This window comes from Pinus tabuliformis, chromosome 2_1, assembly GCF_031772625.1.
Source record: "Pinus tabuliformis cultivar Carrire ecotype Pingquan chromosome 2_1, CPIR1, whole genome shotgun sequence".
Lineage (NCBI taxonomy): Eukaryota > Viridiplantae > Streptophyta > Pinopsida > Pinales > Pinaceae > Pinus > Pinus tabuliformis.
The window spans coordinates 213,340,005-213,367,910 of record NC_142299.1 but is presented as its reverse complement, the minus strand read 5'-3'; positions in this window follow the sequence as shown (position 1 = coordinate 213,367,910).

Below are 27,906 nucleotides of genomic sequence, written 5' to 3'. Positions count from 1 at the left end.
ATCGAACTGCCAATTTTCGTATTTTTCCCTCCAATACGAATGAATTTGATGACTATGACTGAAAATATGACCATGTAAGTCTGGATTTTACTATTACTTTCAAAGATTTACAGTGAAACCAGTGTAAATACAGGTTGCATGTATAGCCATATTTGTCACTTACAATTTTGGAGGCGCAATAGATCCAAACATGGGTTGCGTTATTTGTGCATAGAGAAGAGGAGCAGGCTCCGTGTTCAAATCCCACACCCATCACAGGAAGGGACCTGCACATTTCAGAAGCCTCGACTATGGCGAGTGCAATGGCTACATCAGGCGAACTGTCACGGACGTCATACATGACCCCGGTCTCAGTGCTCCCATCTGCAAGGTGACCTCCAGACACCCATTCTGTTACAAGCATCAGAAAGAGCTCTTTGTAGCAGCCAAAGGTATGTACATGGGACAATTCCTTTACTGCGGAAAGAAGGAAAATTTGATTGTGGGTAACCTGTTGCCCTTGAGGTCTATTCTGGAGGGAGCCATTCTCTGCAACGTGGAACAAAACGTCAGAAATCCGGGTTTGTTTGCTAGGGATTTTGCAGACTATGCCATCATCGTCAACCACAATATCAATAGCAGCACTACCAGGTTTTTTTTCAATTTTATTTTATTTGAAGGTTAGGGTTTAGGGTGGGTTTGTTTTTGGTGCCAATGCTGTCATCCACAATCCTGACCATAAGACTAACAGATTTGATTGGTTTTTAGAATTTTAGGATGATTCTAAGATTGTATTATTTACGCGTCGTAGAAAGGTTTAGCGACCACAGGTTCGTGATGGAAAAGAAGCTATAACTTTTTGTCCAACGTAGAAGGGAAATGCATCACTAGCACCAGTTGGAGCCCAAGCCTCTTTCTTCTGGTTGAGTTAACACCTTCTAGCATTGACTAGCAACTCTTCTGGCCTTCCGGTGTTAGCGAAGTTGCTCACCCATCCTTGATCTTCCATTAGCAATAAAATTGCCTATTTTTCGCCCGAACATAGGAAACTGGACTGGGTCGTTTTCAGGCAAGAATCCGAGGCAGGGTCTATTCATCTTTCCCCAGAATTCTTAATCACTCTTACTTATATAGTTTTTCTCTATACTGTTTAGCCTTGGAGCCTGGTAAATTGGAGAGTTCAAATGCTCGTCAAAGTGGAGAAATTCGTGACTAGTCAAGAGGAGATAATCCACAGATAGAAAACAATAAGAATTTTGCTATCTTGATGGTGAACATAGACATAATGATCAACCTTACAGCGTTGGGGAAAAGCATGTGCAATGGTCCCTGAAAGAAACAAAAATATAGCCCTATGGGGAATGTTGCCAGAGGAGTATGAAGCCCGTCGGTATGCCAATACCAAAAAGGTGGGATTCCATTTGGCTAAAATGAAATGGCTCTTACTGATTTATAGAAGAAAGGAGTGGAGAGGGGACCTGTTGCGCATTCTTTATGGAGTAAAGCTTCTGGGGAGGGGCCGAGAGACAAGAACAAATAGGAAGCCTAAGGGATCACCCTTTGAAATGGGAAAATGTAAGTAGATATGATATCGCATTTGGAATATTAGTAGGAATCTCGGGTAAAGTTGTAATTTCATCTAAGGTCAAAGTAGGTGGTATAGCTTACAGAGAGGAAACAACAACTAAAGGTCTTTCTTTAGTCCCATGCCTAAAGCTGGCCTAAAGCCAAGGTGAATCAGAGCTCTTCCATCTGAGATTTCCTAAGCGCTGCTCACTCGATGGGAAGCCTTTACCTGGTTTACAGAATGATTTCCTGATGCAATTGATCCAATGGAGGTTGAAAGGTAAAGGATATGCATGAGAACCTTTTGCCTCCGGATAGTTGGAGTTGGAGATCTAATTTCTCAATATCATTGGGTTTAATTGCATTAGCCAGTTTGTTTCTGATCCCTACCCTAGGAGTTTACTGGTAACCGTGAAAAAGTTAAGTTGGGATATTTAAAAAAAATAAAAATCTTAAATATATTTTTTCAAAACATTTATTCTATGTGTTTGTCTTTACTGCTTCCCAAACATACATGGATTTGCGGAAAGTCGATGGTACTAGGGGATAGGCTTTTCTATACTGGGGGATGGGCTTTACCACCCCTCGGTCTGCTTGTGCTTGCCATGGGTATACTCTCTTCATGAATGTAGCGAAACATGTCATAGTGATGGGGAACTAAACCTTAGTGGGCGGTATCACCACCCCTGCTTGAACAACCAGTCAAGTCTCTAGTGAATGCCATTGTTTAAATTTGTGTTTTCCTTCAATTTCATTTTTGTTGCAAGTAAATAAAAGTTTATTAGAGAGAAATTAATGTACAAGATCTCTATGTCAAGTATTTAGCTTATGTGATACATTGTTTGGTCTTTAGTAAATGATCGATAGACACTTTATACTTTGAGATTGACAACATTACATATTATACTAGCTAATTGAAAGCCCTATTGGAAATTTGACCAAAAAGCATCAATTTATTCAACATTTCCTTGATTGAGGGGTCATATAATCTAAAAGTTTGCCCCTTTTATTTCTTATTTAACTTAAATTCAATTTAACCCTTGTCATGATATTTCAAAGAAGACTTCTCTGAAGTTAGTAGGTTCCTTAGCGATCCTGATTGCCTTTCACCCATCCGCTTACTCAAAGGATTGATTTCCAAAATCTTCCCCAGCTCAGAACACCCATTAGCCACAATATTTTCTACAATTGCACCCAACATCTCAAGACCAGAGCTTGCCCTAGGAGGATGTAAGATTGACATTCACCCTTAATCTTATCAGAAAGATCTGGTTTTCTTTTCTTTTAGCTGCAACATCTCCCCTAGCTAAGATGACATATTATCCACAATATTATTTGCTACAGTTCCCCTAACATTGGCAGGACTAGTGCTAGTACCAGAGGAAGGTGAGCATTTCAGAGTCAGGAGGGCCTGAGATTAGATTTATCTGAGATTTGTTCTACCCAGTGGTGATTGACCACACTATCCTCTCATCAAGTGGTCCTCTATTTCTGTGCATACTTGCCTGAGAAACAATTTTAGATTTAGCCTTTAGACGAGGTTATGCTCAGAAAGCAATGTGTTCATAATCCAACATTTCTATCCAACTGCAGTGATTATAATATATCATGAATTTTTTTGCAAGACCCTTTCTCAAATCAAGTTAAAGTATTTGGGTAGAGGTAGAATTTGATAGATCAGCTATCCCTATGGCCATGGAAACAAATCTATGAAAACATTTATAATTTCCTTGAGGGAGTTGGCATTCTGACATCCAAGAGGCAAGTTGGACATTTGCACCCAGATAATGCCTAAGGATAAGAATTCAGTGAATATATTAAAACCTGTCTGCCAAGGCCTTGGAAAAAAAAATCCAACCCTCCATAAACCAGGACATATTGTACATAACATTTGCTTTGTCAAGCACAAAGATAAATGCAATGATGAAAAACTCTTGCCCCAGGGGTGTATCACCATATTAGTTTGCAAGAAGAAGCCTCAGGACTTGGATACACATTGATATCTTTCAACATCAAACATACACTATTTAATCTTGAATCAACCTATGGGCATGGTAGTAAGACTCCTCCACCTTAACCTAGGAGGCATAGAGAATCAGAACCAATACGAAGGCTGGCTTGTAGGTGTAGAAGAATGAACATGAGGGATTATTTGAGTTAAAAGAAAATCCTTTAAAGAGAAAAATTTCTGGGTCATGCCCTCTATTGGGTGGATCCATCAAAGAAAAAGAGATTGTTTCTTTGTCAGGTGGAGCTTTTTGAGGAGCCAAGCCATTTTTTATTGCAAAGTTGAATGCCTATATGCCCTTTTCATTTATCATATATAGAGAGGGACATTTGGAGCAGGTCTTGGGTCATCACTACCACTGAGTGTGAAACCATAAGTAGAGAGATTGTGATGATTGAATATCCATAAGTGGATGGTGTAGGCCTACAAAGACAATGTGAGATGTTTGGAGCCCAATAAGCACAGAGTTGTGTTTAGCATGACAATGCAAAATCAATATCAAATAGATAATAGATATACATTAGATGGAGTTCCACAATACAAACACATATAATACTAATACTTTTTGGGGGGTTTATAGCATGATGTTAAAATTGAACAGATTGTTGATTTTATTTTACCAAGTTTACATAAAACATGTCAAGTTTCAAAAGAAACTTTCAATTTTGTTTTGGAGTTAAGTTTTACGTTGTGCATCGGTGTATCTTTGGTTTTGTTTCTTTTTTATGGATAACGTAACCTGTCTTATGTGTGTGAAAGCATTTTTTTTTTAATGTGAAAGCATAATCACAAGCTTCAAACAAGTTAACATGCTTTAGCTTGGATGTTTAGGAGAAGTTATCCTCTCCACCTAGATTTGAATCCTGCTTTTGACATGTGCTCCTTGTGGGCTATTTGACTCTGCAAGGAGCCATTTCATGTGGATGGGGCCAAGAACAATCCTTGGGTGACTTTGATGGATTAGATTCTGATGAGTCAGCTGCATAGCCAATAATTAACTCCACAAATATGCTGGTAGATATTAGTTTTTCCAATAGATCATGGAGTAAACTGTGCAGGAAAAAATGAGCAATAGGAAAAGGTCAAATAAATCCCTATATTAGCTTTACACATACATTTAAAAAATTAGAAGAATATTTACATGAGTAACAGAGGAATCATCTTACATAACCTTATTGGAAGTGCCACGCCCATAATCTTGATGGATAACAACTATGCAAGGTGGGATGTAAAAAAATTGGACTTCAAAATAAGAGAACATGATCTCATGCTGTGTTTTGTCTAGCTTATAAAACCATGCATAGGAAAAAAACATAGTCAACATCAGCGGATTTATTTAAATGACTTTAAGCTAGAATATTTGGTAGTGGAAACATGAGAACGAAGAGTGGTATTGCTTAATTTTTATCATGGTTCCATAGATGTTGTTCGAATGGGAATATTAGAAAGAAAAAATAATTATTTTAACGCTTCTTAAAATTTATAGGAAACATGTTAATCACACTTTACAGGTTGCTTGGGGCCTTACTTTCAGATTGTATGTTGAATATTGGTTCTATGTTGAATTTCAATTTTGTTATATGATGGAAGAACAAAAAAACTAATGCTCAAGGTTGGCAATGCATACCACAAATACAAGGTCAAAAGAAATTGTTGGCCCAAGGTTCGTGGTGTGGCTATGAATCCAGTTGAGCATCCTCATGGTGGTGGTAACCATCAACATATTGGTCATGCTAGTATTGTATGTCGTGATGCACCACTAGGGAAAAACGTTGGGCTTATTGCTGCCAAAAGAACTGGTCATCTGAGTGGACAAGATGCATTAGCAACTGCAAAGATGGACAACTAATCTTAGTTCATTTCTATGTGCAAGGATTTCATTGTCTTATTTTGGTGTTTTATTTTTTCATAATGTATCTGATGAATTCTATTGTGGATACGAGGATGTGGACACTAGTTGAATGACCTGCTTAATCTTGGGCAGCATCGAGTATGGAAGATGATTGAAGTCTCATGGAGTAGGTATGCAACATTTTCCCCATTTTCATTTTGTTTATCATTCACTGTTTGTGCTCATTCCGACAGCCTGTGTTAATTATTTATCTTTTGGTCACTTTATATCATTAAGATTCCACATTTCCTAGGCTAGGTAACATTTTCGATTGATTTAGACGAGTAACATGTAGGATTAGGATGTTCCCAATGAGTTTTGAACATTTTTTGAGTATGCCTTGTAGATTTTGGATTGTCATTGCGGGTTAATACTTGAATTGTTATCCAGTTTGACATTTGATTGACAATGAAATGCCCTGTTTTTATAAATTAGTTGTATGTTAATTTTTATAAGTATTTATGAAATTTGTCTTTAGTAGCCACACTTCAAACAAAGTATTTCACACTACTAGGTTTAAGGTTTGGGTTATTTATTTGGTTAAAATTCCCAAGATTTGTATCATATCTCCGGTGTCATGTTTGAGTTATTTATTTGGTCAAAATTTCCTAAGATTTATATCATATCTTAACCTTTTAAATTCATGTCATTCGAGCGTAACAGATCACGGAAAGGATGAGTCCTATTAAGCTCACCAACTCTATTACTATGCTTCATGGATCATAATTCTAATGGAATTTGAATTTTATTCTTTTACTTAACTAAACAGTATTAAGAAAAATCCTCTCAGTCAAGCTCAACCTTAAGTCATCCTTGAAATTTTGACATGTGAAGAAGATTTGCTCGGTACTGAGTTTGACACCCAATTTCTTACAAGTCAAACAAGACTGTCTATTTAAAAAAAATTGATCATATCCTTAAACTGTTAGCCCTTGGACTCCCTCATTAAAGAGAATTTCATTCTGTAATCATGATAATTCATCTATCAAAATGGTTATGGGGCGAAATGTGAGTTAAGGAGTAGAGAAAGTAATTTTCCTTGACATTGCCTAGAATATTTTGAACTTTTGGGGGCACCTCACGTGACACTACCATCACCACACCAGCATTTCTAGGTAAAGTTCCACTGCAAGAGGCATCCATTGATTCACATTCCTTAGCCCGCGACCATAAAGATGATTCTTCTTGAACATTTTTCCTAGGTCTGGACATATAGTCCTTATCATCATCAAGTATGGATTTTCTTTCTTCACCTGTGCTCCACCTTCCCCCTCCCAATTTTAAATAAGAATCAATTTCTATTGCATGCTTCCCTCCGATTGTAATGTTATACCCATACCTGACATCCTCATCTTGAAATTGGTTCTTATACTTCTCTTTTTCTTCTAATCTAAGAAATCAGGAAACCATTACCTCCCTACCACCACGAATAGATAAACCATTTTTGCTACACCGTCTTTCAAGCTCCATAAGAGGAATACTAAACAACTCTCAAGTTGTTCCTCCCTCTCCAATCGCTAGAGAAGCATATTTATTTGGACCAGATCCATCTGTTATGTCTGTAAGTTTGGTTTCAAAACTATCAAGGTCCTTCAATGGTGGGACATATTGAATGAAAAGGAGGGACACCTGAATTTCCAAACCAAAGAAAGGTAGCTCTTAGTCAATTCACATAATCATCTTAAAAGAGAAACTAGTGTGACCATACCCTGAGAGCTTTAATCACTCTCTCCTGCAAGAACACCAGAATATAAATGTGAAAAATTCACAGAGTGATCCACATAATCATTACACTTATTATGATATTTATTTCTTTTACGAGTAAAAATTACTAGTCGCCTTGCTAATTGATGACCAATAATGTAATCTTCCATACACTTTTCCCACTGACAAGATAAATCAAATCTAAAATTGTCAAATAAATGGTAAATATAAGATAGACTAGCATTAAGTTTCCTATCAAAACTCTCAAGAAGCTAAAAAATTTCTAGGAATTGCAAACACTACGGTGCTACCAAGGTCGCCATAAATGATAAAAATATAAAAACTTGAAAGTTATAACATGGTACTTCTAAAAAATGAGAATCTCAAAACCTAAGTTTTGTAAAGAACCATCTATTCTTCCCTGCCTTGAACCTCTCCTCAAAGGATGATACCACACCACAACCTTGGAAACACTGATGTCACTAGAAGTAAACATAGAGCACTCATAGGTCGTGGGTACACCCATGTCACAACATCAATAACAACTGTAGTAAAAAGGGGAAAAGCAAGGTTGTGGTATCCAAAATATGATCTAGTGTCTTTATTAGTCATATAATCTATTAACCCATATTAAGCTTCTAATCTCTTTATGTGGGAAGAGACTTTTCTTTCAATTTCTTTCGAATTCTTAGTGCCACATTTTTCAAGAGACTCGGGATACTCCATGAGTGTTCCTGATATTACACATTTACAGTATCAAACCAGATGGTATATATATAAAGGAATAAAATAAATTAGCATCCTAGAGGCAAGGAGAATCACCTACGACCTTCATCCATTCCACTATCATTAAGAGTAGAAGAAATGTTGTCCATTGTGACTTCTTGTTTGTCTTCTTTCCCAGAACCCCCAAATATGTAATCACTACCAGAAGAAGATTAATTCAAACCAAGTCCCTTAAGCTATGCCTTGTCCTCTATATCAATTCCACCATCCTCATGAGTCCACTTTGAAGACTATAATATATGATGGGTTTTCATAGAATTGCATGTTAAAGGTCTTAGATCTGTTGTGGGATCGATGAATTTGTCGTCCCCACCACACAAACGTTTTTTGGTAAAGTTCCACTGCAAGAGGCATCCATTGATTCTCGTTCCTCAGCCCGTGACCATAAATATGATTCTTCCTGAACATTTTGCCTAGATCTGGACATATAGTTCTTATCATTATCAAGTATGGATTTTCTTTCTTCACATGTGCTCCACCTTGCCCCTCCCAATTTTAAATAAGCATTATCTTCTCTTGCATACTTCCCTCCTATCGCAAAGTTATACCCATACCTGACATCCTCATCTTGATCTTGTTTCTTATGCTTCTTTGCTTCTTGTAAGATAAGAAATTGGGGAACCATTACCTCCCTACCACCATGAATGGATAAACCATTTTTACTATACCATATTTCAAGCTCCAAAAGAGGAATACTGAACAATTCTTGAGTTGTTGCTCCCTCTCCAATCGCCATAGCAACATCTTGATTTGTACCAAATCTGCCTGTTATGTACGTAAGAGTGGCTTTAGAACTATCAAGGTCCTTCAATGGTGGGGCATATCCACATAGTGAATGAAAGGGACACCTAAATTTCAATATCGAAGAAAGGTAGCTGCCAGTCCATTCACATAAGTATATGAAAAGAGAAACCATTCTGACCAAACCTGGAGAGATTTCGTCACTCTCTCCCTTAAAGCTTTTGCAGTAATCTGACTAGTGATGTTTCAATATAAGTCATTAAATATTTCCATAATATCAGGTAATGTTGCTTCAAATTTTGTCCTATATGCAGAATCATTTTTCACAAGAGCACTACTATTGTGAAGAATATTAGAAAATAACAAGAGGCTTGCAACTTTAGTTGGAAGAGGTATCTCCTTTAAATGAAAAGGCTCTGTAAGTACCTTAACTACCTTGCCAGTTGCTTCGGCATTGTCTAGAGCAAACCCCATTGCTTCTTTTATCTGATTTCTCTCCAAGGTTAAAGCATGAAGAATGTCCTCAAATTCATCTCTTTGGCCCTCTGGTAAGGCGCTTTCCTGATCCACTCTCTTGGTCTTTCTAGCAGAATAAGTTGCAGTTGAGGCTTTCTCTTGCTCATGCACGTGTTCAAATTTATTCACATGACTAGGAGAACTTAGACGTATTCCAAATTGATAAGCATGATTGTTGTGGAAATATGTTTATAAGAGTTATTGCTTGTAGTGAAAGCTGCATATTTTTTTCACAAGCGTGAAACAAATCATGTTACAAAGATTCGAAGGAGGGATTGCTTTAAAAAGTTAAGTTTTAGCCTAACTTCAGGATGGGTCATTTCCTATGGAATCATAAAGAACATAAATATTGATTGTATGCAGGCCATCAAAAATAAATGTATACCAAACTAGAGAAATCAAAGGTACAGGTACAATGTTGAGATTTGGATTTGAAAAGCCTATGGACTTTATAAGTTTTCAAGTAATTTATGGAAAGGACAAATTGTAGTCTTTTAGCTATAAACCCAATATATTCTTGATTATTTTCATCAAATTAGAAAACGTGGAAAATCTGAATCTCAGTGCAAGTTAAAGGTGCTTGATCTTCATACATGGTTTTTTTTCATCATTATTATACTCAACATGTTCTATTATTTAGAGTGAGATTTTGTGAATTGGTAGGTGTGTTTTCCCACATTTTTGTTTTTATATCCCACATAATTGGAATATTTCTACATTTGGCCTCCTCTACTTCCCTCGGCTACATGTGTTAAAGAGGGTACAAAACATTAATGATATGTTCTTTTCATTTTTTGGATGGATTCTATGGAAATTTTATGCATGCCAATTATGTGGCAGACAACAATGTTCCATTATTCTTTTTAATCATCTCCTGTTTCTGAGTTAGCATGATTATATTGTACTAGTTCATTACGCCCATGTAATGTAAAGATCGAGTTGAGTGGGTTTTACATTTGATTTCCACTATAGTCAACAATTGAATATATATGTTTTATGTGTAGGTTGGATGATGGGATGACGCACTTTGATTTTTGATAGTGCTCTCTTTTTCATATACTGTCACAAGTGCACAAATACAAACTCACTTTTATTTTTCCCTGGACAAGAAAATAATGACATCTTTGTATTATGTAGTGACAAGGATAGCTATGTATTGGAACTAGACCTTGAGCCCTTTTATTCATCCTTCCCTTACCCAACACGACCATCTCCTATTGGTAATGGAGTTCAATTTTGGAACCGACATTTGTCTTCAACACTGATAAAGAAAGCACACAACCATTGTTGGATTTCCTTCGAGCACAAAAATACCATACCCATGTCATTTTTATTTCCTTGGTTAATATATTGCATCATTGTGTTTGATAGTTAATTCATTATTATTTTAAGCACAATAAATGTCTATCAAATAGCAGAGAAGGATGACCTGGCTATTTTAGAGATATATAATATGAATTGATTGAAATTCCATAGGGCTATTTCGATTCTCATATTTCTATTTCACTTCTTTAGAGAAAACTATATATTTAAATACAAACTCAACTCAAATCAAACTAAAATAGAGAATCCTAACTATGAAGATGTTTCTCTCTCCATACCTTGCAATGACATTATTTTTCTAAATTATACTTGAATTTCACTGATAATAACCTAGATTTATATATTTCTTTTAGCACCAAATTGACATCATGGTAAACATACAAATATCCCATTAAATATGACCTAAATATGATTCAAATAATATTACCTTTAGTCTAAGCACGTGGCAGAGTAATTTCTGAGGTGTGAAGTTTTATTAGAGGCATTTATTGTTTGTTTGTTTTGGTTAGAAAAATGTTTTCTCTTGATTTTATGTGACTTTCAATTTATCATATGTAGCATGTTGAGAAATGGGAAATAATAATGTGTGACATTTATTTTTTATACATTGATGTTCAACGAAAGGATATATAGTTTAACCAAGTTATAATTCGCTTTGGTAAAGGTAGAGGGACATCTTAGAAAACTACCTAAGAATACACCATATATAAAGATTGAACATAAGTAATATATGGTTTTTTATTTTGCAGATATGTTATTTTTTCTATCCAAGATATCACAACAAAACAAATATTGATATTGTAGAAATTGTTAGAGGACCTCATTGAGGTCAATTTTTCTGATGTCCTACTTGATTGATACCTTCTCATGACAAGAAGGATTTAAATACAAATTAATATGTTCCCGAAACAAATTAGACTCAAATTTTATAGATATAAAAGATAAAAACAAATGTCAATGCCTTCATTTGATTGTTACTTGATTCTGGTGTGGGCAGGTTACATGAAATGTGATTGGAAAAAGGATGGGGAGACAATGCAGATCACGTTTTGGATATGATTCATTTGTTGTTGGAGATCCTTAAGGCACTTGAGCCATCGACTTTGGAAATGCTTCTACTAGGTATTCTTATGGTTTTTAATGTTGTGATTCTTTCACCTCATGGTTATTTTGGGCAATAAAATGTTTTAGAATGCCTGATAAGACATCGATGGACAGGTAAACAATTTTTTTAATCGCAATGTCTATTCCATGATATCCTCTGTTCATTATTTGATTGTATTTTAAATTTTTATTTTGAATTTTCTTTGTATTTTAGCTATGAAATTGAAAATACTTGTTATAATGTTCGTTTAATCAACAACCAAAGATTGAAGATGAAATTAGTATTACACGATATTGATTGAAATACTTTTAACTATTTTGTGTTCAAAGATTTTCATGACTATTAGAAAAGTTTACTTTCATTTTTTTTATTTGAGCACATGTTGTTTATATAGTTGACTAAGTTCATGCATTAGAGAAAACAATGTTGTTGCGAATAAAATGATAAGGATTAGACATCACACCTTAGATTATTTGTTTTCACAACTTATTTACAACTTGAGATTTTTAGCATGTAACTTAGTTGGCATGATTATGCCTAAGCTTTCCTTGAAGGTTGAATACTAAGTTACTAAGGTGTTATTTTCTACGGTGACGTTTATTTGTTTATATAGGTCATCTGGCCACATAGTGGCCATTATCACTTAACTAAAGAAAAATTGTTTGAGTTTCTTTCTTTTATGGGGAAGAATGGATTTAACATTGTTGATGTTGAGGTACATTTCATATAAATCCTTTATAGTCTACTTTATAGTCTTTCATGTCTTACACTCTGCATTGTATCTTCTTTTCTTTTTCAGAAAAGAAACTCAGTATTGATGGTAAGCAACAGGATTTGAAGAAAGAGGAGAACACTAACACTAGAGCGAAAAATGCAAAAAGAGAGAGAAGAGAACCGATCTAGTGATACCCTTAAAGCCAATATCCCACATAAGACACACACATAGAGATTGATGTTCAAGTCTTCAGAGTTGGTGAATTCACCTGCAATGTCTTAGCACCACAATGATAATGTTTTGTAGTGATGAAACAACATTTCATGTGTAAATTGTAATCCAATCAATGTTAAGTTGGAAACTCATATTGTAATACTTGGCATTTAATATAATATAATTTGTGGTTGGAATTATTTATAGTTTCACTTGATATTGTTTAGAATTTTAAATAACATATGTAACTTTGCATTTTCATTTTAGACAAACTAGTGCACATTGTAGGACATTTTTTTTTTTTTAATTTAGTCGCAAAATCATACTAATTAATTTATGTTAATTAATAATGAACACACAAAATCAATCTAAAACTACTAAATATATGACTAAATGAATATACAATTAAATTAGTAATTTATAATGATTATTAATGAAAATAAATGAAATGAATATAAACTACTAAATTAGTCGTTTATATAATGAATATGAAACTACCAAAAAAATATAAATGACTACTGCAAATCGTTAATTTGTGATTACAAATTACGACTAAATTTTGCATATATATGACTATTAGTAGCTAATTTACAGTATCTTATAACACAAAAAAAATAGTCATATTTATTTGGTCATGAATTGGTTTTCTCGGATGATCATATAGTAATATATTTTGTTGTATATTTGGTCATTAATTGTGGAAATTAATGACTAAATCAATGTTTAAATGAATGACTAAATTAATGATCAAAGTTATGACTAAATATACTACTAGATGATAAAATTGAGACAACCAATTAATGACTAAGCTAAAAACGAATAAAAATTGGTTGTGTTATAGGATAATGTAAATTAGCTACTACTGATCAACGACTGAAAAATGGTCATTTATATGCAAATTTTAGTCATTGTTTTAGTAACTAATTAGCCATTTTGTACTAGTGGACACACGCAAAACAACAAGGGTCTACCTAGCATCCAACGGAGTAGTCCACAATGGATGCAGTGGTTGTTAAGACCAATGTATAAGGAAAAATGCATACACCATCCGATAGAGTAGTCCACAAGGATGTGATGGTCTTTTTAACAATTGAACAAGATGAATCCATCTAGTGTCTGACTGAGTAATCCAGACAGGTGAGACAACAGTAACAACCAATATAGAAAATATTCAACAATGTATGCACTAAAATAACTGAAGTTGTTCAACTATCTTAGTACAATTTAAGCAAACATGCATTACAACCGTTTAATGAATAGTCTTATAAATGGATACAAAACATGTGTGAAAACGTGCCGGCCTTAAAAAGCTTATGAATCAAGAAAACGTTCCAAGACACATTTGTACACCATACATCACTAATCCCAGTAGTGGGACATTGGAGCCATTGCTCGCTCCTCAAAGAAAAGACAACAGAATCTCAAGGCTACACGAGAGGAGCCAAGGTGAAAGGTCATTTTCTCATACAACGAGGGGTTATATAGAGCCAAGGGTGATGCTTGATCCTTGTGACTCTTGGAATTCCCTCATGACCATTAAACTTTTTATGACTTTTCAACTGACATGACTCTTCAACTTCATGTGTGAGTCCATTTTTCACTTTACATTACATTTAATTACAACAAGTGTGCCCCATAGTAGTGATGTGGTCGAGACAACTCATGACACAACTCGACATGACACTGCTGACATGTACTAGTTGATTGTGGTGTCTATGTCAAGTTGTTACGCTACTGAGTGATAGATGTGCTCTTGGTGTGCTGTGTCTTCACCTCCACATGGAAAAGTGCTGTGGGGTCTTCGGTGGTATTGGTCTTTTCCTGATGGTTCAGTGCATGTATCCCTTTTGCTTGCTTCTCGATGTGCTTTGTACTTTTGTTCAACTGTGAGAAAGTCTTATAGCATGTGTCCCTTCTTCATCCCATTTGTCGTCGTGCCATGTTCCATCAATGTACCTGTTCTTGCAATTCACTCATGAGGGGACAACATCGAATCCAAAATCTCCTAGTCTAGCATGATGCATTGTTTTCCGTTTCAGTGACCTAGGGGGAGGACAAGACACTGAAACTACAGAGAGCACAACTCAGGCTGGGATGAGGGGCTTTGGATTACTGTCAGGGAAAACTACGTAGAGGTCACTCAGAGGCAGAATTGTGCAATCAGGGACAACAATGACAACTGTAAGGTGGAACCCTGTTGGGCAGAACTACGCAGTTCCTAGGAGGAAGATGAGGTAGGGTGTCGGGGGGGGGGGGGGGGGGGGGGCACTGCTGCACAGTTCTGCACAGTTTTTAAGATGGGGACTAAGTAGGCCATTTGGGATCCAACTGGGAATCTACGCAGTTTCTTAGAGGAAGACAGAACGGGGCACAAAAGGCCATTGACGCACAATTTTGTGCAGTTTTCCATAGCAAGGCATTATCGAGTTACGGGGAGCTGCTGGTCACAACTGCATAGTTTTGAGGGATAGTGTGGCACAGGCAGCAAGGGCCTTCCCATCATGACTGCACAGCTTCTGGAAATAGTGCAAAGCAAGGCAGTAGAGGGTGTACCAGTCAAGACTGCACAGTTTTTAGGAGCATAGCAGAGCAAGCCAGTGGGAGGGCCTACTAGACAGGCCTGCACAGTTTCTAGGGAAAGTGCAGAGCAAGGTAGCAGAGACCGGAATCATCATGACTGCACAGTTTTCTGTAGGCATTGCAGGGAAGGAAACTAGTCATGTCTGTGCAGTTTTGGAGAGGAATGCAGCCCTGAGTCACAGTGTAGTGCATATTTCCAGTGGTCCAGAGGGAGGATTGATAACTATCTTGCGGGAAGCATAGGTTAGATTGGCTTAAAGACAACTTCTGTGCAGTTCTAGGAGACAGAGCAGGGTCACTGAGGGCTTAAACTATCCAGTGTAGCTTAGTTGGGGGCCTAGCTAAAGGAGGTTGTCCGGTCAAAATGTTTTTCAAGGAAATGTCCAAGTGTAGAAAGCAAGTGAATCTGTGTAGACGCGACATTGTGATCACACTCTTAGCATGACTTGATGACAGGACACCACAAACCAAGAAGGCAAGCATGCTCATTGAGACTGTCTTAAGGTTAAGAGCAATAAGTGCAACACTTGAGATAGACCTTCGAATGAACCTGATGACACTTGCATGACATTGCTTACAACTTTGTGTGTGAGTACGACCAATGTTCACAGAACGAAGAAAACTCATGAAAAGCAATCAACATGCCAAGAGATGACCGTTGGTCGAAAAAGAAATGGGTGTAAAGACTCTAGAATAGCTCATGGAATGAGCTCAAGTGTTTGCAACCATCAGTGGAAAAACCAAGGAAGGCTCTGAAATTTGGAATTTGTAGGCCAAAATTTTGGAGGCTATTGTAGCTGCTACAACACTTGGCAACATGCTAGTTGAATACCAACTTCATTGTTTTAGTTCATTTCCAGCATAGGGCTTTGGCCTTTCAGGGACTATTGATTCATTGCGCATGTCACTTTGGCTTCCCCACTTACCCCATAGACATAAATGGTTCACCTTGTACCAACTCAGTCGAACATAACAAAAGATTCAACCGAATCACAATGTTTCAAAATCGGTGAGGGTAGTTTGTCTCATGAACTTAAGATTTTAGAGTATAACTTTTCATCTCTAGTGTTGCTCCGCTGCCAGCAAGCCTGGAAAGTACCCCAACAGAGTCACGCAGGAACACAAGCATTGCTCCATTGCCATCGAGCCTAGTCAGTATCCCGGTGGCGTTGCCTACTTTAGCTCTTTGTGCAGGAAGCCTTTCTCTTCTTTTACCTTTGTTATTTTTTTGAAAGAGAATTGTGCATAGGAACTTATTTTTTTTGGGGTGAAAGAGGGTCCCAACTTATTAAAGGTAGGAGAGGTTGTTCCATCAAATAAGCATGTAAGACCTCTGATTCAAGTTTTCTCGTTTAGATTTTTCCCCTTCTCTATTTCTACTAGTTGGATAAGCTTGAACATACTAAGCAGAAGGTTGAGTACAGGCATGGGGTTTCCCAGTTTGGACACAAGTTCATGGTTTGACTAAAGCTTCCCTTACATATGGAGCATATCTTTTGCCGTTGCTTCAACGGCCAAAATTTACAACCAAGCACAAAGAAGACGGACACATGACTATCCAAGCATTGCAGTGTCACAAGACTCTTGAACTTTAGCCATATACTTATTCAAAAACCAGAACACAGTGCAGGACAACACTTATTTACAAACGAAATGAAAAGACATCAAATCAAAGAGAATAGAAGCGAAGAAAAATAACAAAGAAAAACAACAGAATAAGAAATAACAAACTATGTACATAGTGCAGGGCGTAGCCCCAGATCAATGAAGATAATGTTTTAAGTCTTGGCCATTGACAGGAAGGTTGTCAATCCTACCATCAAGTGATTGAAGACAGTATGTGTGTTAGCCAAGCTTCTCATGAACCGTGAAAGGAACAATCCACAGGGACTGGAACTTCGTGTGTTTTCCTTTGTTCCCGTGGGGTTTGTCCCACTTCAAGACTAAGTCACCCACACTGAAGTTGGTGTTCCCTGCATAATTTTTGTCGAACCATCTCTTGATACGGTTCTGGTGGAGTGAAAAAAAATATTTCTTTTTCATCCGTTCTTCTAGTAATGCGTGCAGTGTATCCATCCTACGCTGAACTAATAGACACGGCTTGCCTTGGCATTCTTGGGACAATTGGAGAGTAGGCAAGTAGATGTTCGGCAGGAGGATGGCTTCTTTCCCATGTACCAAGAAGTATGGATATGTGTTCAGAGAGCGTTTGGGTGTGATGCGGTCATCCCATAGAGAATTCACCAAAGCGGAGTGCTAGTTTTTTGTTCAGAGTAAATGGTATTTTTGATGATACAAATGAGGTTTTTGTTCGTGGATTCAACAAGACCATTTCCTTGCATGTAGTAGTTAGAAAATGTTTTCAGCACAATACCATATTGGAATGTAAAATCATAAAGCTTCAACAAAGAGAAGTAAGTTGCATTGTGAAAAACAAGTGATACAGGAATGCCAAACCTCGAGATGATGTTATGTTGTAGGAAGTTGATGATTTCCTGTTCATTCACTTGTTTGAGTGGAACTATTCTTGTCCCCTGCGTGAAGTAATCTATAGTAGTCATGATGTAGAGGTGTTGCTTTGATAAATGTGGGAAAATTTCCCCAATAATGTCCAAGCCCCACTGTTAGAAAGGTTCGTTCACTGCAACAAGCTGCAAAAGGGTTGCTGACCTTCGAGTTCTGTCGGCGCATCGCTGACAGACTAAGAACTAGCGGGCATACACATGTGCATATTTGAACAATGTGGGCTAGTAGAAACTAGCTCTCATGACTTTATGCATTGTTTTTTTACACGTGAAGTGACCCCCGGCTAGTCCGTCATGTAGATCACGTAACACTGTCTCTAAATCTTGTTCCTCTAGGCACCTGAGAAAAACACCATTGTTGTGCTTTTTGTAAAGCACTCTATGCACCAACTAGTAAGGTAAGGCTTTGAGTCGGAGTGCCCTCTTCTGCTGCATGGAGAAGTGAGAGGGCATGGTTTCATGCTCAAGGTACTGGCACACTTCTTTGTACCAAGAGTTACCATGCGAAGTGGGGGGTGCTTGCTCTACATTGTACATATCAATTTCTAGCTCCCATCCACTGTGCTCTTCTTCTTCTTATGTGTGCACTTCTTCCATTACCAGTCTGCAGAGACCGTGACCCTTGATGGTGTGAACTGGCTTGATGTCAAGATCATATTATTGTAGTCCAGACAGCTAGTTCGCATGTCTTTCACCTAGCTCTTGCTGAAAAAGGATCGATCTGACTATTGGGTGCAACACAAAGACTATACAAATATTTTTTAGCAATTAGGGTCTAAAATGTATCACCTCTTTGTATACTACGTATGAATTCTTATCCATGATGGGTAGTTGAGTTCGGGTCCCTGAAAGCTCACGCTCATGAAGGAGATGGGATGTTTGTTGTTCATCTCATCCTTCTAAGTGAGCATTGTAGTGAGTGAAGTGTCAGAAGAAAAAGTGTAAAGCAAGAAATATTTGTTGAAATTTGGGTTGTACAGCGCAGGTGCATCTACTATCACCTTATTGATATGGGTGAACGCGTCCTTTTCCCTCTTTCCCCAGCTGTAGACTTCATCCTTGTTGATCATCTCTTGGATGGGTTTGAAAATCTGCACATAATCTGAGATGAAATTCTGGAGGAAGTTGATCTTCCGAAGAAGTACTGCATGGCTTTCTTGTTTACTAGGTAAGGAATTTGCGTGACAGTCTGAACTCGATCTGGATCTACCTTGATCCCACTCTTGGCAATGATGTGCCTAATGAGGTTCCCCTCAGAAACTACAAAGATTCTCTTCTCGGGATTCAAGGATATCCCGTACTTTCAATGTCACTCAAATATCTTCTTGAGATGGTGCAAGTGGTATGATCATTTTTTGGATAAGATTGTCACATCATCAAGGTAAACCACCATGCTTTGTTTGATGATCCCATGAAAGGAAGTGTCCATTGCGCGCTGAAATGTCATGCCTGCGTTTACCAGCCCAAATGGAATTCTTTGATAAGAAAACGTACCCCACTTGGTACAAAATGTAATTTTTAGTTTGTCAGGCTCTACTAATAGAACCTGGTTATATCCCGAAAAATTGTTTAGCAAAGAAAACATTTCTGCTCTAGATACTGTCTGCAAGATATGTTCCATGGACAACACTAGGTAGTTGTCTCCATCTGAGGCACAATTAAGGTTATGGAAATCTACGAACAGGCGGATCTCCCCGAACTTATTTCTCACAGGAACTAAGTTCGAAGCCCAAGTAGAATGACGAACCTTGTAAATGATTCGAGCATCCAACAACTTGGTTAGTTGTTTCTGTATGAGGGGCTCAAGTGACGGATGCAGTTTCCTGAGCTTCTACTAAAATGGCTTGGCCCTTTCTTTGATCGGGATAATGTTGTTGGGTTTGTGTTATATCCTTTCCATGACTACCCCACATGCAGGGGGGTCATAGGGGGGCGGAAACACCCCCTGTACGTTGTGTCGGCCGCAACGCCTCGGGAATTTTTTTTTGGACCCTATATTAGATGGATGGACCTACCTATGGTTTTTTGCATGGATTTTGAACATGGTTTGGGGCATGATGGTTTTCTTTCCATGGTATTTTGTAGATTCGGTCAAGGGAACTACGGTTATGTTCTAATCCAGGGTTTATGGATGCTTCAGCATGTATATATATGTATTGTACCCTTGAAAGGAATATAATGAAAAATTAATTTTGCTATTCCTAGTTTTTGGATCCAAGGGAAATTATTTGTGTATATTTGTTTTATGTTTTATGCTCTCGCCATTCTTTATTTTCTATTTTTTAGAATTCATATGCAGGTAATTTTTGTATGGGGTTAAAACCTACATTTGGTATCAGAGTTGTTTTGGCTTGAAGGGGATGCCTTTGTTACTGAGGGGTTTTGCTTGGGCCTATGGTAGGCCCTATTCAGTGGGAGATTTGCAGGATCAATTCTTGTGGTTAATAAAGATGGTAAGTAGTGGAAATATAGAGATCGAGAAACTTAATGGTCAAAGTTTTGAGTTATGGAAACTTAAGATGGAGGATCTGCTGGTGGATAAAGATCAGTGGATCGTGGTAGATCTGGGTACTAAACCAACAACAATGTTAACTGAAGACTACGCGAAGTTGGATTGGAAGGCAAAGAGCACAATAAGATTGTGTCTAATATTCAGTATTTCTGTCTGTATCAAGGGAAGCTTCAGCAAAGGCTTTTTGGGAAAAGTTAGGGACTTTGTACCAATATGAGTCTCTGGTGAATAAATTGTTCCTACAAAAAAATATGTATAACCTGAGGATGAAATATGGAGACTTGGTGACAGAGCATTTAAATGCCTTTAACACTATGGTAATCCAATTATTATTTGTTGATATCAAAATTTTGGATGAATATAAGTGCATCATTTTGTTGTGTTCTCTACCAGATTTGTGGGATAGTCTACTTGTTGCAATAGGTAGCAATGTAACTACCTTGTAGTTTGATAAAATAATATCATCCTTGTTATCATAGGAGATTAGACGAAAAAATATGGAGGGCCAGAATGGTAATGCCTTGCATGTATGAGGATGGTCCCATAACATCAACATTGAGTGGGAGATCTAAATCTAGAGGGAGATCTAGATCTCTAGGATAACCTATAAAGGTGTGCTAGAAATGCAGAAAGGAAGGGAACTTCAAAATGGATTGTAAATGTAAAACTCTTGAGAAAGGAAAGAGATCTGATGATGCTCCTTCTATAGAGGCAAAAACCACCTTAGATGAAGGTGCGAATGTGTACTTGGCTTCTTCTTCAAGTACACATGTAGATCATGAGGGATGGTTGATTGACTCAGGTGCATCCTTTCACTTCACTCCCCATAGAGAGTGGTTATGTGAGTATGAGAAATATGATGGTGGTGATGTCTTCTTAGGGGATGACAGGAAGGCTAGAATCGTCGGTCATGAAAAAGTCAAGTTGAAGTTGCAAGTTGGAAGGATTATAACACTTCTAGGTGTTCTACATATTCCTGCATTAGCCAGAAATCTTGTTTTTGTAAGCAGTTTGGATGATGCAGGTGTAAAAATAATGTTCGAGAAAGATACCTGCAACATGGTTCGGGGAGCACTAGTATTGATGTGGGGGGTTCGGATTGGAACTTTGTACAAGCTTTAGGGTAGCACTGTTATTGATGGGTGCAACAATTATGTGGTCCCAGAAAATGGAGCAGAAAATGTAGTGGTCTCTGGAGAAAAGACCTTGCTATGGTATCAAAGGCTTGGACAATTTGGAGAGAAGGTCCTTCGAATACTTCATGGTAATGGCATCGTAGAAGGTATGTCTAATTTCTCTTTAGATTTTGATTTCTGTGAAAATTATGTATATGGGAAGAAGAATGAAGTGAGTTTCCCCTCTGGTGCTAATAGTAATAGGGTGAAACATATATTAGGGCTTGTGCACAATGATGTGTTTGGACTTGTGTCGGTTCCATCACTGGGTAAGTTTATGTACTATGTATCATTTATAGATGACTTCTCAAGGAATACATGGATATATTTCCTCAGGAATAAATCTGAAGTCTTTTAGAGATTTAAAGAATTTAAGTTTCTGGTAGAAAACCAGACAGAGAAGAAGATAAAGGTGCTTAGGACAGATCATGGTGGAGAGTTTTGCAAGAAGGAATTTGAAGACTTTTGTAAGAAGTGTGGTATAGCATGGTAGAATACTACTCCATACACACCTTAGCAAAATGGAGTTGCAGAAAGAATGAACAAGATGTTGATGGAAAAGGCAAGAAGAATGATTAGTGGTGTCGGGCTAGGACAAGAATTTTGGGTAGAGGTAGTGGAGACTACATGTTACCTGGTCAACATATCACCTTCATCGGCGTTGTAAGATAATAAGCCACAAGAGGTATGGAATAGTAAGAAACCTTCTCTTTCACATCTGAGGGTATTTGGATGTTATGCATATGTACATGTTCTAAAGGAGAAAAGAACAAAGTTGGATAGTAAATCTAAAAGGTGCATATTTATTGGGTATAGGGATGGTTTAAAAGGTTATAAGCTTTGGAACCCGGAAACAAGGAAGGTTATTTACAACTGATATGTGGTGTTTAGAGAGGTGAATTTTTTTATTAAACATGAAGTCCTACCAGAGGAACTTGAGAATATAGAGTTTGAGCTAAAGGAGAAAGAATCAGACTCTACAGAAGAAGAGGAATCAAAAGATAAAGAGCCACAAACTCTAGTTGTGAGAAGATCAGTTCGAGAAAGAAGGAAACCAGAAAGGTATAGTCCATCTGCTTTCTGTTCAAATTTTTCTTTATCTATTACTGATGATGATCCCAGAAATGTGAGGGAAGCAGTAGATTCAAAGGATTGAAAACTCTGGAAAGAGGCAGTGGTTGATGAAATGGCATCTTTTCATAAAAATGAGGCTTGGGATCTCGTGGAGTTTCCGGCTGGAAGGAAACCCATTGGTAGAAAATGGGTGTTTAACAAGAATATGAATGCAGAAGGCAAGGTGGAGATAACAAATCTTAGTTGGTAGAAAAAGGTTATTCCCAAGTGTCAGGAATTGATTATGGTGATATTTTTCTCCTGTTGCCAAGGTAGCTTCTATTATATTAATTTTACCTGTTGCTGTTGGTTTTTATTTTGAGGTAGAATATATGGATGTGAAGACAACATTTCTTCATGAGGATCTCGAAGAAGAGATCTACATGAAGCAACTTGAAGGATTTTTGGTGAAGGGTAAGAAGGAACTAGTATGCAAGTTAAAAATGTCCCTGTATGGGTTAAAACACTCACTGAGCATGTGGTATCAGAAATGTGATACATTTATATGGGGACTTGGCTTCACCAAAAGTAAAGCAGATTACTATGTGTATTTTAAATTAATTGGTGACCGTGTTATTGATGAGCCTCATCAATGGGTAATTATATGGGCCTTAATTCACCTCCTAGCTTAGTCAAACCAATGTTTCTCACAACCTATTACATGTTTTTGGTTATATTTTGTTTATGAGATGAGTTAGAGTTGGATATTATGCCTAGTGGACTAATATGCTTTGAATGTAGGATTGAAGGAGAAAATCAAGGAGTTTTGGAAAATACTAAGGTTAAAACTAGAATGGGACAAGGGAGAGGGATTTTAGGAGTTAAATCCTCCTCATTTACTTCTCCCCCACTCGAATATTCCTCCATCCATCACACCAGCTCAGAGTGCAAGCAGCCAAGCCATGAGGATTAGAGGGTAGCCGAGCAAGTGAGATACAAAGAGCTAGTTTATATCGAGTTTGGGAGCCGAGCCTCCCTAATTTTAAGGAATTCATGGGGACTTCAGTTGTATAAGTAGAGAGGCCTAGAGCCTCATTAGCATTCGAATTTTGTTCGTAAAACTCTAGGCTATTTTCGAGCTCCAAACTTGTGAAAGTTTTATTGATGTAATTTTTTGTTTTGGTAATAAGAATGAGTTTTGTTTTGAGCCAGCACTGAGTTAACTCGAAGGGCTTAAACTATTGGGTTAGGGCCCAACCCTAGCAGCCAAGGCTCCTCTTTCTTGTATCTTTATGTTTAGATTAGTCTCGTAGCTTCATTGTTAATTTGCCTTTAGATGTGCTTTCATTGCAAGTAGTGTAGATTGGATTAGTTTTTTATTAGTTTGCTTCCATTTGTGCCTTACTTGAGTAGCAAATTAGCAGGGATAAAAGGAGTACCACAAGGTTGTCAGTGGGTGTCTTGGACTCATTTCCTCCCTTTGGGATCATGATTTGAGGAATGGACCCTTATGTAGCCCCAAAAACACAGATTTCTATTTCTTGCATAAGCTTTAGAGTTTACTGTGTTTAAGTTAGCATTTGATCAGTTTTGAAAAGTAGGATTTCATTGACATCTCTTCTATCTTCACTCTTGCAGTAAATCTCATCCATGTTTTCATTCATTTCAGCAACTTTCCTCATGCATCATGTAGGAAATTAGTTCATTAATTTCGCATTTCTAGCTTATGAGAATGCTTCTTGTTTACATAACCTTTTAGGAATTATACATGTTTTATGTAGAGCAGGTGCTTCAGGAGGAGACCAAGACTTCATAGCCAGAAACCACCTTTCAATCCATCCACCATAGCCATTTCTTGTTTTTACCATTGCCTTCACTAGTTTTCATCATTTTTCATAGAAATTTTTCCAAGCACATTGAGCGAATCCAACCATCCTCTATATTTGTTGTTGACTCTTGAGTGATCCTAGACCTTCCCTCACTTCATTCCACCCATATACCACCTTCACTAAGCCTTACATCACCTCCAACACCTTCCATTTTTCTCTCGGCTGTATCATGTAGGGTTACAAGGAATCCTCTAGGTTATAGTACATCCTGTAGGTTTTCCTGAAATGGCCTGTTTTGAGGTTGAATTGAGGGAAAACCTCTAGGAAGTCACCAAAAGCCTCCCAAGGGTCTCCCACACCATCCAACCATTTCCTAACCTTTCCAGCCTTCCTCCAACATCCTTAATTCACCTGCCACATCACCAAGATAAATTAGTTTGCATACTTGATTTTGCATGAAAGACAAAAAGACAAAAACAGATTTATTTTAGTCCCTTTACTTGCACATTAGTGATGTTTGATGCTTCTTACTTCCATTCTTAGATAGTAGCATTTGGTTCATGTTAATTTAGCATTATTGCAAAGCATAGTTTTTTGGCAGTTAATTAGGAAATGGTGTGATTTAGCATTGAATTTCAGTCTTTTCCATTATTGCAGTAGAGTAGCTCTCCCTTAGAGCAGATTTCCCTTTCTTCCATCAAAAAACCAAGCTTTTTCTAACTCCATAGAAGTCTGGCTTGAAAACCCCAGTGATCTCTCGCCATCTGAACCGTGACAAAAGAAAGAACCATCACTTTTACTTTTGTATACAACACTGTCACCTCCAAGTTTGTACGAACCCCAGGTTGACAAAGTAAAGCTGGTAGCCCAGGAGTTGTAGCATTCTTGCTGCAATACTAGCGCTCATCACTTTTTGGCACCACTGCTAGGGAGGTGTCTGAGTAATATGTGAATGTTGCTTCTTTCTTCTATTTCTTGTCTATAATATTCTGCGATTAGTTTATTTATACAAAAGTAATTTAGTTGCTTCATTTTTCATTCTACATTTTCTACTTTCCTTTCCATTTTGCAAGCAAGATTTCAATTTAGCAAGTAGTTTTTCATTCAGTCAATAGCTTTTATTAAATCAATAATTTCAATTCTACAAAGTACTTTCCAAGTTTGAAAAAAAAACACAAAACCAACCCAAAAACATTTCCTTTCATGCCTCGTAGGAATAGGGATAACTTAGGGAAATTTTTGCCAAATACCCCCACTACATCAATCAACCAACCTTCCCTCTTCTTCAGTGGCTGTGAACTGGAGAAACCCTTAGGTGAGCAACCTAACATATTTGAAGAAACTACAGGGGAAGAAGAAGAAGAAAAACCCATTCCTACTGAACCAGTGACTGAAAATATAAATGGCAGAGGGAATAGAGAGAGAGTTGAGGGTGCCTTCACCATCAAGGAAACCAATGGGGACACTAAGATGAAAAATATAAACCCCTCTGCCCTACCTCATTTCTATGGCTTGACCACACAAGACCCCGAAACTTTCCTATTTTTGTTTGTTATTATATGTTGAACCTATGACTATACATATGATGAGCAAAAGTTAAAACTATTTCCATCTACCCTCAAGGATGTAGCATTGCGCTGGTTCATGGGTTTACTCGGGGATATCATCACAACTTGCGCTTAGATGTAGCAAGCCTTTAACAACAAGTATCGAGACTATTTTCGGTCAAAGGATACTAACTAGGAAATTTTCAGGATGACCATAGGCAATGATGAATCCCTAGAGGATTACGAAGAAAGATTCCAACTTAGTTACAAAAGGGCCAAGTTTACACTTGACCCTGAGTCACTAAAGCTGGTCCTGCTTAGGGGAGTAAGGGAAGATCTTCTGGATACCCTACACTTGTTAGCAGGAGGAGATATCTACCAATTACCCTATGAGGATATCAAGATTGTCTTTAGAAACCATTCTAGGGAAGATAGGAAAAAGGGTAGGGGTAGTCAACCTATGGTCAGTACATCCTCTTCGAACTCATCCATCAAGAGTGAAATTGGAAATATGCTGAAAGATTTGAAGAGTGAGATGTTGCAAACCCTTGCCTTACAGATGGACACTATGCACATTAAGAGAAAGCAGGAGGAAGCAGAGAAAGCCTTGGCCATTTTTTGTCCCAGATGCACTAGGAGGCATCCTAGGAATGAATGTCCATTGAATTCTATTGAAATTTGTTTAGTCTGTGAAGAAAACCACTCCATAGACAAGTGCCCTTCTTTGCCTGGACTCAAAGCTGTATATCAAGGAGCTAAAGGGGTCACTGAGCAGCTCTGCAACATAAACCAAAGGAGACCTCATGGGCCTAGACCATACCAGTAGGGCATGTAAGGGTCATCCCATGCATATTACAACCCCAACGAGACCACAGACATACCTTCTTGGGGACCCCCTGCTCATCCTTCCTGTTCTACACCTCTTCCTTGGTCCTTTGCATCTCAGTATGACTCTCAGCTAGCGAGCTAGTCATTTCAACCATATGCTCCGCCACAACCTCAGTGGAATGCACGACCCCAAGGGTGGAGGCCCCAATACAACAATGCTCCAACATTATTGCCTCCACCACCTGCCCAATCACATCTGTTACACTTTGCTCCACCCAAGAAACCCTAGATGCCTACCCAGTCAAATCCGAACCCGAACAACAGACAGGCTCAGCAAGTATAGTGGAGAGACGTCATATCCAGCTTATGTTGTGGAAATCCAGGAGATTAACCTGAGATCTGGGAGAGTTCTCCCAGATAACCAACCTCCACCTCCACCTAGGGAGGTTGAGGAAGAAAGAGAGGAAAACATTCTTAAAGTGAATCCACCCTTTTTGAAGAAATTAACCCAACCACTCCAACCTCCCCTAGAAGAGACTGAACTTCTAGGAGAATTGAAGAATCTATGTGTAAAGATTCCACTTCTCCAAGAAATAAAATATGTTCCTATTTACAATAAGTTGATTAAGGAGAAGTGTTTCAACAATCTAGGGAGGCGAAGAAGAGATGCCCCTACCATTAATGTCATTGGACAATTGTGCGTCTTAATGCTATGGTAGGTAATCTGTGCAAAGTATTTGGACTCTGGAAGCCCTGTAGTAGATGTGCACATCAATGGCACCATTGTCCCACACATTTTGATGATTCTTGGGGCTACCATTAATGTGATGACCAAGGACACCATGCTCAAGCTCAACCTCCAAGGTTCATTGAGGAAAACCACAACATTTCTGCAACTTGCAGATCGCTCCACAGTAACCCCTAAGGGGATTGTGGAGGATGTGGTCTCCATTGACTCTTGGGAGTACCCTGCATATTTCCTAGTTCTCCAGCCTAAGGCTAAGCTTACTAGTTACCCTCTCATCCTTGGGAGACATTGGTTGGCCACTGCTGATGCTTACATTAACTGCAAAGATGGGAATATGACCATCAAGAATGGGCATATGTCCAAGCAGTTAGTCAGATACCCTTCTACTCAACCATCTCTAGATCATGATTTACCTTTATGGTTGGAGGAGGAGGAAGAAGATGAAGTTTATTCCACCCAACTTTATACTTTAGAAACAACCATGGGAGGAGGACAGTAGGATGAAGATGATTTGATTGAACACTTACTCCAACGTCCAACTCCCAATACATTGCCCTTAGAA